This window comes from Ictidomys tridecemlineatus, chromosome 6 (assembly GCF_052094955.1).
Source record: "Ictidomys tridecemlineatus isolate mIctTri1 chromosome 6, mIctTri1.hap1, whole genome shotgun sequence".
Taxonomy (NCBI): domain Eukaryota; kingdom Metazoa; phylum Chordata; class Mammalia; order Rodentia; family Sciuridae; genus Ictidomys; species Ictidomys tridecemlineatus.
This window is the reverse complement of record NC_135482.1, coordinates 131,757,632-131,769,648: the sequence shown is the minus strand read 5'-3', so window position 1 is coordinate 131,769,648 and position 12,017 is coordinate 131,757,632. Positions and strand designations below refer to the sequence as shown.

Genomic DNA, 12,017 nt, shown 5'->3' with positions numbered 1-12,017 from the left:
TACTCTAGACAAAAGGAAAATTACTATTTTGGCTGAAAATAAAACAGGAAGAAATGAATATTCATTATGCTACTCAGAATGATGTGCCATTGAAAAAATTATGAATTGTATATTTTTGAAAATTTTCATTCTTATTTTAGGCTTTAGTTGACTGCATATAACTGAAATACTGGAAAGTAAAATTGCAGATTAGAAGAGATGACTATAATTCTTTCATGAAAATAAATGTAGTTATCTTTATAAAGAAAGCATATTTCAATTAAATCATGTAGATATTCCTATAATGATTTTTTCTTCATTATTTTATGTATTTATTTTAGAAATTTACTTTAATCTAAAAATTACATAATAAAAATTTATGAACATGTCCTCTTGTCTTTGCAAAGTTGTTGCGGGGAGGGGCGGGGGAGTGTCAATTGATGAAAATTTAAATCCTCTGAATGAGGAAGGGTCAAAAATCAGACCAGAATAAAATTCATTTCTATAAAAGTAGCCCTTAATAACATGTTATTTCCTTCTTTGTTTTTCTTCTAAATATCATCATTTCCTACTTGAAAACACCCATATGCACACACATAACGTAATTCATTACTCAAAGAGCTTATGTTATACACATGGCACCTAAAAAATAAAATAAACATTTTTTAAAAAGCAATTCTATGTATTGCTGAAACTGACTGAGCAAAAGGCAAATGTTTGGCAGATTTAGAAATCAGTTTATTTTAGAGGCTTGGGATATGACTCAATGGTAGAGGCCTTGGGTTTAATGCCAGAGCACCAAAAGAAAAAGAAAAATAGTAAGGAATTAGTTTGTTCTGAATTAACTTGAAAAATCCTTACTCTAGACTGAAAATCAGATTTCCAGTTGATTTTCAGTGATGAACTTTGCAGCTGCATGTGTTGGGTGGATTACAGACAATAAAATGCCAAAATGTAGTTCTCTTCTGGTCCATGTAGATCAGAGGACAGACATTTACAAAAAGCCTTTCCTATTTCCCTGTTTCTCAGTCTCCATGAAGTTGAAATTCACCATGCTCAGACTTAATATCTTTTTTTTTCCCAGAGTGAAGACCTGCTGCCTGTGAGATGACCCAGGCAAAGGTTCAAGGTCTTGGTATTTTCTGCCTCAGGCTTTTCTCTAAGAAAATTGAGGGTGAGAACTTGATCTCCAGTAGAGTCAGCCTATTGTGACATCTCTCCTGGGTCTCTTCACCCCTAAATTCTTCATTTCTTTTCAGAATTTAGCTGAAAAGCACTTTCCCCCTGCCTGTTTATCTCAATGTCTGTCTCTCACTGCTAGTATTTATTGCTTATCACTGTAAGTCTTTATTGAAGGTAATCTGTTTGGGGATATAGTTGGCATGAAAGATGTTCCACCAAATGAAGTTGTAAAGTATTATACATAAATACTTAATTCCTGGATTTATTTATTATCATCATTACTTATTTACCACTATAGGCACCCAGGACACCTTTGAAAGAAATAAATCTGATCGGTTGCTCTCCCAAATTTTATCAGAATATCTTATAAGAGATAAATTATGGCATTATGTAATAATTATTAATATTCTTCATATGACTAGCACACATTATAGTTTACAAAAACTTGTACACATTTAATCCTTCCCAGCCACCCAATGCTAAAAGAATTTGAACCTCCACAATCAGGACACTGAGACTCAGAAAGTTTGAAGGACATAACAAAGGTCACCTGAATAATGAGTCTCAGAGCTGGGTTTAAACCCAGCTCCAGGTCTTAAGCACTGTTCTCTCCCACAGTTACCTTCAGGATCAGTAGGATGAAAGGAAACCCAGCAAGTTCCAGGTATGAAACAAAATAGACTCCATTGTCTCCTTTCTCTACTTAGTGAAGCTTTCATAAAGGTGTTATGGTTTGATGTAAATTTATGTTTATTTTCAGCAAAGTAGTTCAACTTTGTATTTAATTCAGGATCCTTGGAGCCTAAGTTTGAATTTGGGGTCCCCATATTGAACTTTTATTTGCAACAGTAGGCAAGCTGGGAAAGGCCACTGTAATGAGTTCTAATTAATATGCTAAGTAGTAGAATTAATAAATTATTTTGCCAAAAAAATGCTGGGGAGATACCTGTGCTACCATTATGACAGTTGGTGAAGAGTGGATGAAATGTAAGATTGGGATCCTAATCAGAGGAGTGTGCCAGTGAAGGGGGGACACAGATGTTTGTAGAACAGACAACTGGTTATATGAATGGTGTCAGTGAGCTTTATTGCTGATAGATTATTAGAATGCATATAATAACCAATGTGCAAGTTTGGAAATCTGATGGACTCTGGAATTAGAATTACGTTCAATCTGTCCCACAAATCCTCATCCCACCAATGGTAGATGCAGACACAAAAAATTCTGTGCAAGCATTTCCACAACTAAGCAGTAATATTCAAAACTGGGGGATTCTTTGAAGCATCTTTCTTGGATGGTTAACTTACAGCATCCTGCAATCTATTTGTTTGTTTTATGCATATCTTTCCTCATTCAGAAGAGTCTTAAACAAGGCAAATTACTTTTCTGTTCATTTTTTTCCTTTTTTTTTTTTTTAAGTATTCCAGATTTTACCATCTTTTTCAGGGATTCCTACACTAAATCTAGTCTCAACTCTTGTTCATTCCCTGAAGGGAAGTCAGCTAAACAAACCAAGAAAGAGAATTCAGAATAGAGCTTGTTCTTGTCACTGGGAGCTATGCAAATAACTCTGGCTTATATAATACTTTTCATTCTAATTGATGTTACAATGAAACTCCAGCTCTGTGAATCTATCTTATCTTAAAAACTCATCCCACATTACCCTTTCCTAAAGGAGCACTTCAGTGCAAACCCGAACCATTGCAGACGTGCAATTCCTCAAAAGGAATAAATTAACTATAGAGTCTTACCCTGGCAGTCAATGGAGTGCATTAAGCCCCCAAATAAATACACTGCCTGGGAAATTTGATTCAGCTCATAATAAAATAGATTAAATTGTCACCTTGCACTGAAGAATAATTACTCTTGAACTAAGTATAACAGCCCAGATGCATCCATTTTGGACAAGGTGGAAAAAAAGAGGTAAATGGAAAATGTAATTTTTCATTTTACATAGAAACCATCAGAATGAAAAGAAATAAAGGGAAAATAAAGCAATCAATAAATTGTATACATAGGCAAATGAAAATACCAATGTTTTCCATATTTTCTTTCACGTATTTGATTTTTTGTTCTATAACCAAAGAAAAGTTAGAAAACACATGAGGTCAAAATTGATTATCAACATAATTACGTTATTTTTATGTCAAGTGTGTAACACTAAGCTATTACGGTGAAGAGTATGTGATATGTTAATCCATAAGATATTAATGGAATTAATAGTAATTTAATTTACCAAATTTACTTATATCCCAAAGGAATGGATTATAATAATAATTGATATTTGTGGTGATTTGTATCAAAGCTTATTTAGATAAGCTTAATAAAGTGGAAAAGTAAAAATTTAAAATTATAAGTAGCAGACACTATATAATGAGGTGTATAATGTTATTATAGCTAGTCAACAAATTTCACTCTGAGCATTCATTGAATCAGGACAGAAAAGAAGCAAAAGACATTTCATTTAAATTATCTCCAAGAGGAAGCATTAATTTTCTTAACGTTAAAATATATTTCTGGGCATTGAACATTTAAATAATGTTCCCAAGTACAGTGGTATACAGGGCACTATAAATAAAGTAATGAACAATAATCTTCATTAACAGTGCTTTTGTTATTGTTATTGTTTTTCAAATCACTTTTATTAATAATAAATCTCAAATCCATGACTATTATATAAATGTGAAATTTATTACAAAAATAAGACAACATAGCCCATGCTTTGTCTTTCTAGTTGCCTATCTTGATCTAAATTAGGAAAAAACTTACCCTGAGAACTCTTCAATCACGTTGAGAGTAGAGAATCCAAAGATATAATTATTGAGGTTTAAAGACTCAAAAGAGGGTTTAGGGTGCTAATATTCTACATTGTTTACTGAAATAAAAAATAATTAAACTTCAGAAATCCTATTAACATTATACCCATCATAAACCTCTTGAGCCTCCTTCACCCTCAAAGAGCCATCAAGCTGACTCCCTAGGTTCCACTTCCGTGTGAGTCTAGAACCCTGCCTGTGTGTTCTGCATGTTCCTGACCTGTTTTTTCCATTCCTCTCTGGCTCCGCCACCTCAGTTTGACCCTGCAGTATTTTCCAGGGGAAAACAATCACACTCATGAATACTGTGATCCTGGTGAGTGCAATCAAAAGAGGGAACAGGGCTCCCCACACAGCTTTCTCCAGCCTGCTGGTCTGCCTACTGCTCATCCACGGCTCAGAGAACCACTATCTTGACAAATGTCTGTGCCTGCCATGGTCCACTACCTCGGGGACACAAAGCAGCCCTACAATTTCAGTCTGGAATTCTTGGGGATTAAGATTTCTGTGCTCTTGCTACAATCTCCTCTGAGGAATCTTCCCAAAAGAGAGGAAGAGAAGAATCCTTTACTTATTTGTGGCATAGACTCCTCCTCTGGCCGAAGCCCCAGATTGCTTTACTTTTGGTGAAAGAACATAATGCATTCCCTGAGCTTCTCCTCTTTGGACCCAGAATAGCTAGCTCATCACTCCTACTTATTTCCAAACATTTATTTTTTTGGATCATCCTGTGTGACAATCTGCAACAAGATGGCTACCTTTAACACAGATAAACCTGCCCAATGGATGTTTTCATCTCTGGAGGCCTAGCAGTCTAATTTTTTCTTTTTTCCTGAATTGATCCCATTTACACTAATGCCTTTTCAAGGGCAGGAAGTAAACGAATGCCTGTGTATTTACAAATGTAAGAGAGAACAACTCCTCAGAAGGGAATCACAAATGTGGGAATCATATCTATTCAAAAGCCTGGCTGGCTTGGGCCCATCTCCTCCATGGTGAGAGAGCCTGCTCTTCCCCCTTTCCCTATTCCTCTCACATGCTGTTAGCTTGGTGGTAGGGTGCGGAAGTGGAACCTAAATTATTCTTGCATTAACTCCAACTCAAGGTCTGACCTGGTACCTGGCTTGCCATTCTTGTTCTATCTTGCTCCCTCAGCTTCATCAATTTCATCTCCATCTTTTCCTCTCTATAGATCAGTTCCATCAACTGTGAAAATTAGGGAAGGTAAGGGTGCAATTAATGAGAACTCACCTCAGTCTGTATTCTGTAGGTATACATATCTGTAAACTGCTTACCCCCCAAACCCCTGATCTTGTACCAACCAGTTATCTTATTTTCCAAGCCACACTTTGTGACTCCTTATCTATTGGCCCTCAAATGGTAAGCTGCATATACTGCATCTTTCTTCTCTATTTTGTTTATGGTCAGGAGTTTGACATACAAATCCAGCAACTACCATATGGTTAAATGCTGAGTTCTGTTAGAAAATATAACTCCCAAATTGCTAAAGGCCTTCCTGCCCCTTAGCATATTGACGCACAAAGCCCAGTTTTATAGTACATGTGAATCACATTTCTTCCCAATAAGTTTTGGCAGATCCTTATTTTTGCTTTATTCTTTCAAAAAGGGTGAGAACTTGATATCTTTTATGAACTCTTGGTCTCAATTCCTCAGATTGCTTTCAGTTCCTCCATGGGAATCTGCCACCCAAGTTCTAGCCTCTCCTAAGCCAGAGTACAGATCAAAAATATCTCACTGTTTTCACACACAAAAAAAAATGCAATTACATTCATAAATTGTAACTGGTTTTGATTTCCAGATGCAACTGCCCATATACAGTTGTAATTAGACTAGCCTGCCCATTGTAAACAACTGTAAAACGGTATGAGTCACATGAAGCAACTCTCTTCAGTTACTAGAAAACAGAAGTACAGAACTGGGACCCATTGGAAAAGGAAAACACACAAGGTGAGTCCCACAGTCGTCCCAGTTTTCTGTCTAGATGACTTTCTGGTACACAATGCAAGGAGACAGACCATGCAGCAGCTTCACTGAGAGAGGAGGGTTTTGGCTGCTGTTTAACTGGAATTTGTCAAAAGGAAGCTACACAGAGAAGGGATTCTAAATAATGTGCATGGGACCTTCTCAAGAATTTAATTCATTACTTAGCAAAAATGGTGAGTATAAGACTTTTTGAACCCTAGCAAAAAATAGCTACCGAGGAGACGTGAGTTAGAGACTCTAGAGGCTTGAGAGCACTGAGAGATGTTGGGCTTCAAACAAGTTTAGACACTGGAACTTCAAGAGAACTTCAAGTTTAGAGACTTCAAGGAACACTCTAGGCATTCTGGGATCCCAGAAAGACCACATGCTAGGAACAGAGCTATTATACCCCTACAGTAAGGACTACTATAAATATGTTTCCACAAAGCTTAAAAACAACCAACAAGAGAAACAAGTGTATTCTCCAGAAAACTGACTGCATGAGGAAATAAAAACTCAATTGTTTTAAATGAAAAAATTAAAATAAAATATAAAGTCTCACTAATAGAGCATCTATAACATCTAGCTTACAATTAAAAAATGACTAGATATAAGAATTACTAAATGTGGCATTTATACACAATGGAGTATTACTCAGCACTAAAAAAATGACAAAATCATGGCATTTGTAGGGAAATGGATGGCATTAGAGCAGATGATGCTAAGTGAAACTAGCCAATCCCTAAAAAACAAATGCCAAATGTCTTCTTTGATATAAGGAGGGCAACTAAGAACAGAGCTGAGAGGAAGAGCATGAGAAGAAGATCATTATTAAACAGGGACGAGAGGGAGGAGGGAAAGGGAGAGAGAAGGGAAATTGCATGGTAAAGGAAGGAGACCCTCATTATTATACAAAATTACCTATAAGAGGAAGTGAGGGGAAAGGGGAAAAAATCAAGAGAGAGAAATGAATTTGCAGTAGATGGGGTAGAGAGAGAAGATGGGAGGGGAGGGGAGGGGAGGAGAGGGGGGATAGTAGAGGATAGGAAGGGCAGCAGAATACAACAGACACTAGTATAGCAATATGTAAAAAAGTGGATGTGGAACCTATGTGATTCTGTAATCTGTATACGGGATAAAAATTTGAGTTCATAATCCGCTTGAATCAAATGTACGAAATATGGTATGTCAAGAGCTTTGCAATGTTTTAACAACTAATAATAATAATAAAAAAGAATTACTGACCTAAAATCAGGAGGAAAAAAAGTAGTTAATATAAACAGACCCAGAGATGGCAGAAATAGTAGAAAATTATGTTTTAATAATTTTTAAATACATTTATATATTTTTAAAAGATTGGCATAATAAGTGTTCTTAGATAATATATCAGATAATATAGGAATTATAAATAGAAACAGAAATTATATAATAAAAACTAGAATATTTGAAATAAAAATGTAACTACATGACCTAACAGTAGATTAAACACTACAGTAGAAAAATCAGTGAACCTAATGAGAAGGCAGTAGAAATTATTGCCCTGTCTTGAAGTGCCAAGAAGAAAACACCTATAAAAATGAAAAAACATGAGTGAACTATAGAATAGTAAGAACAGCTCTAATACATAATTAGAACCATGGGAGAAAAGAGATGTATTTGAATTAAAAAATTGGGGGAATGGTGAGAAGTATGGCTGTAAATATTCCAAATTGAATGGAAAAACATCTGCTAACAGATTTTTAAAGCTTAATAAAACACACATGTATATAATGTGTCTATATTATATATACATATATACGTATCTATATTATATATACACATATATGCATGCACACACAAAGCGCAAATTAGAGAGCATGTTGACTCTTCAAAGCAAGAATAACAAAAAACAAATGAAGTACCTATGCTTTCTTTTCAAACAAAATTTTTAACTTCATTTTATTTATTATTTATTTTTATGTAGCACTGAGGATGGAACCCAATGTCTCGCATGTGTTAGGCAAGCACTTTACGTACCACTGAGCCACAACCCCAGCACAGTACCTATACTTTTGAAGTATGTATTGACATCAGAGAAAGTGGAATTATCCAATTCATATCTGCATTTATATGATCAAGGAGAAATATATTCAAACTAAAAACAAAGCATAAATCTCATTAGGATTCTTAAATGAGTAAAGACATAGTTGTCCCTCATGTCCCAATGTTATAGGATAACTTTCAGAATCAACTTTGGTTTTTTTAAGCATCTATAGGTAAATTCACTGTTACCCTTCATTCTAACCTACAGAAACAATCTAATTTTCTAGTCATGAAAGAACGAGAAAGTAGGTTGTGGTTGAAAATGGTACCTGTAATAGCATAAGAATGCTTTTATGCTGATATATATCAGTATTATAGAGTCTTTACTGATATATCAGTATTACAACTACTTTGAAGGACGATTAAACCTATTGAAATACTGAAAAGAAAACAAAACGTTAACAGTAGTTTTTAAATAGAGAAGTTAAAGTAGCTATTTTACTTTCTATTTTTTAAAAATATTTTTTAAGCTGTCAATGGACCTTTGTTTTATTTATTTATTTATATGTGGTGCTGAGAATCTAACGCAGCGTGTCACACATGCTATGCAAGTGCTCTACCGCTGAACTACAATCCCAGCCCTTATTTTCTATTTTTGAGTCTAGTTTTTCTATTATAAATATATATGAATCTTACAATGTTTAAAAAAGATTTAAAAGAAATTAAATTATGAACAATTATGTAAATTCTGTGTCTTTCCAATCACATAACTAGTTGAAGCTCTTTGTATCCTCAGCCTATCATAAAGAGATTCCTGAATTGGATGTGGTGGTGCACACCAGACATTCCAGCTATTCAGGAGGCTGAGGTAGGAGTCAGGCAATATAATGAGACCCTATCTCAAAACAAGACAAAAAAAGAAGTTCCTTTACTAGAAAGGAGAAATGGTTGAGGACCTGAGTCTTCACAATTCTGAGATTCCATAACTCTCTATATGTGTATTCTATATTTTAAAATTTTAAGTAACTACTTGGAAAAAATAAAATGAGTAATTATTTCCTCTGATAGACTGATAATTTTCTTGAAAAAGTAGTCTATAAAGTATACTTTTCAAAATCAAAAAGGAATCCTTGTTTGTCAATGCAATCGCTTTGTAGCCTTGTTTCTGAACCTTTTCATAGTAAATGACAGCTAAATTTTTAAAGGATAAGTCAACACAGCCAAAATGATTTGACCACTTTTTCCCCATTAATTTGCTGACATCCAATATCTAAGGTGTTTATTTAAGTTAGCTCATCTAGTTGGTGTTTACTCAAACTGAACATAAAATAACTACAAATTCAACTAATTTGTATATACAGTCAGATTTTAGGTTTAATCAAATAGCCTGCATGCAGTCAATAAATTGATTTATAAATAGAGTCAAACTCAGTTCTTTGTATTAAATCTGAACTCATCTATTCCCTGAAAGCAAAGGCCAGTAGATCTCTTGTGATAAAAAGTAATGGTGCCTCACTGAGAATTTTCCCTTTCAAGGAAAATGTACTTATGCCTCAAAAAGATCAACTCACTATTCCTTTCCAAATTTCTTGCCTCAGACTTCTCCCATCCTGGAAAGGACAGCCATGCATTCTGACGAGGAATGACACAGTTTGGCACGAGGAATGACACAGTTTGGCTGTGACTTTCAGGCCCACAGTTTCTTAGCCAGCATCACTATCCAAGGACTCACTGAATATCCCATGTTTGGGTAAAATCCCTCAACTGAGTTATATTACATGGTGCAATATCCTCAATATCTTCAAGTAGGTATCAAGAAATAGAAAAGTAAGAATAGCCCCACTCACTTGAAAACTATGGGCTTTCCATCTCCATATATTTAAAGTCTGTGAATCTAGAGGTCCTGATTTAAGAAGAGGAACAGTACCACCAAAAGGATGCACTGAAATTCCAAATAAACTCAAAGCAATGAGTGCCTCTTAGTCATATTGGACTTCTTATGCCAGTAGGCCATTAATGTATACCACTGCGCTACCTTAATGGCCACAAAAATCAACACTGAACATCACAAGGAAGAGAACTCCCACCTAATACTGAAGACATCAATTTATGTCTGGAATATCTGCTGGAACATCTCTCGGTACCCCCATGCCCATTTGTGACTGTCAGTGGGCAAGCACAGCAATCCCAGTTTCTAAATGTCACGGAAATCAGGGGCTCAGGCTTCTCAGGGATGAAGGCTGCAGTAACCCTGAAGACAAGCCACCTAGACAAACCTGAAGTCCCTATTGAGGGTCAGGGAGTCATAAATGGGTGATGCAGGAGGAACATGATGAACATCACATTCATACCATTTGCACTAGTGGAGCAGATTATGTCAAAATTCAATTTGTGTTAGAATCGATATGAAGGTTAATCTAAAATGTGTATTTGTGGGTCCTTAATAAAATGCAGATGTTTTTGACCCTCCAAACAAGTAAATTTAAGAGGTGTATTGTAAGCCTAGGGTGAGCATTTTACATAAGCACTGAATATGGATTCGATTCAGTGGTCTGCTGACCACCTTTGAGATACCCTGAACTAGACCATCAACACCTATTATTGACAATGGAAAGCTAAGAACACCACTGACACAGCAATCACAGCCAGTGCATTTGAGAACAATTTTCTCTACCGTTGCTCCCAGGACTTTCATATCCAACATATAAGAAATCCCTAGCCCCAACTTTGTGGTATGATTTTCACTCTACTCATGTTTTCAACTTCAAAATGTTAATAAAACATGGTAAGTGCAAAAGTCAAAAAGTAGAAGAGGTGGCATGTAAGTAATGGACTGCACATTCTTAATTTAAATCATGTATATTTATTCACTCAGTCAGTAACTGAATCCTAACCAAATGAAATTGTAATATATTCCAGTCTAGTTTTATTAGGATTTGTGCTGGATGTGTAAATGTGAAAACAAAGAAAATATATTGCTACATCAACTTATATTATTCATGCATATAAAGTTTTGTGTTTCTGCCCACGCGATTTGAAAAGATGCATTAGGAAGTCGATTACAATAACAAGAAAAGGTTATTTGAGTCAAATCAAAACAATAAATGAACTAGCAAAAAATTGTAAAATATTTGTTTTACACTTTTCTCCAGTGACACATAAAACATTATCTTCTTCTCTAAGCGATTATGAATTCCGCTACTGCTACTCTGTCATATGGCATAAAATGGAGATTTGTTTAAAATCCTTTATATCTGTAAAGTTACACAAGCCTCCTTGTACTTTAGAGAAAGTATATTTTTATTAACTCAATTGTCAAAAATTCATAGTTCTTATTTGTAGTTATACTCAAAGAGATGAAAACATAAAAGATGTTATAACCAATTTCTAATTTACTAATTTATCAGATTCACCACATTCTCTCTGTAAATTATACCTCTGTAAAATTGTTGTCAATGTGAAAAACACTATTGAAAGTCAGGCTACTATACCCATTTATTTTTACTCTTCCGGGTGGGTGGCACAATCCATCAAGAGTGAGTTGTGTATATTCATCAACATATTTGTGATCTCAGTATCTATTACATCATTTAATTTTGTTAAGTATCACAAAATCCTATGAAATTTCTAAAGCAAACAGATGATTTTTGAAAACTAAGATGAATATTTTGAATAAACTTATTAATACAAAACTGCTTTTAAAATTGCTCTCAAATTTAGAGAAATATAAGACAGAGCAAAAATAGAGGTATTCTTTCATATTACTTTCCAAGGGTCTATAACTTTTTGATCTACTTTAAAGAATTCTAAACTGAAAATCCTCCAGGATCCCAAATCAGTGTGGTACATATAATAATTGTATACCTCACTGGGCTCCTCAGTGAAACCTATACATAAAACAGAACTCAGTCCCCATCCTATTGTCCACTGAATTCATGTTTGCATAGCTGTATAACAAGTCTTTTTTTTAAGACCTGAAAATCTTCGCCGATTAATTTTTAACAACTTCCTATGGTTTCTAAATTATACCTGTT

The 12,017-nt window shown here is 34.9% G+C and overlaps 1 long non-coding RNA gene across 1 annotated transcript; it reads left to right on the top strand.

The window, feature by feature from the left end:
* Positions 1–1,742: 1,742 nt before the first annotated feature.
* Positions 1,743–10,974, top strand: LOC144378409 (uncharacterized). The gene is made up of 3 exons (XR_013440063.1): positions 1,743–1,825; positions 5,798–5,946; positions 9,582–10,974. It is a non-coding gene; the product is annotated as an uncharacterized LOC144378409 (long non-coding RNA).
* Positions 10,975–12,017: the final 1,043 nt, after the last annotated feature.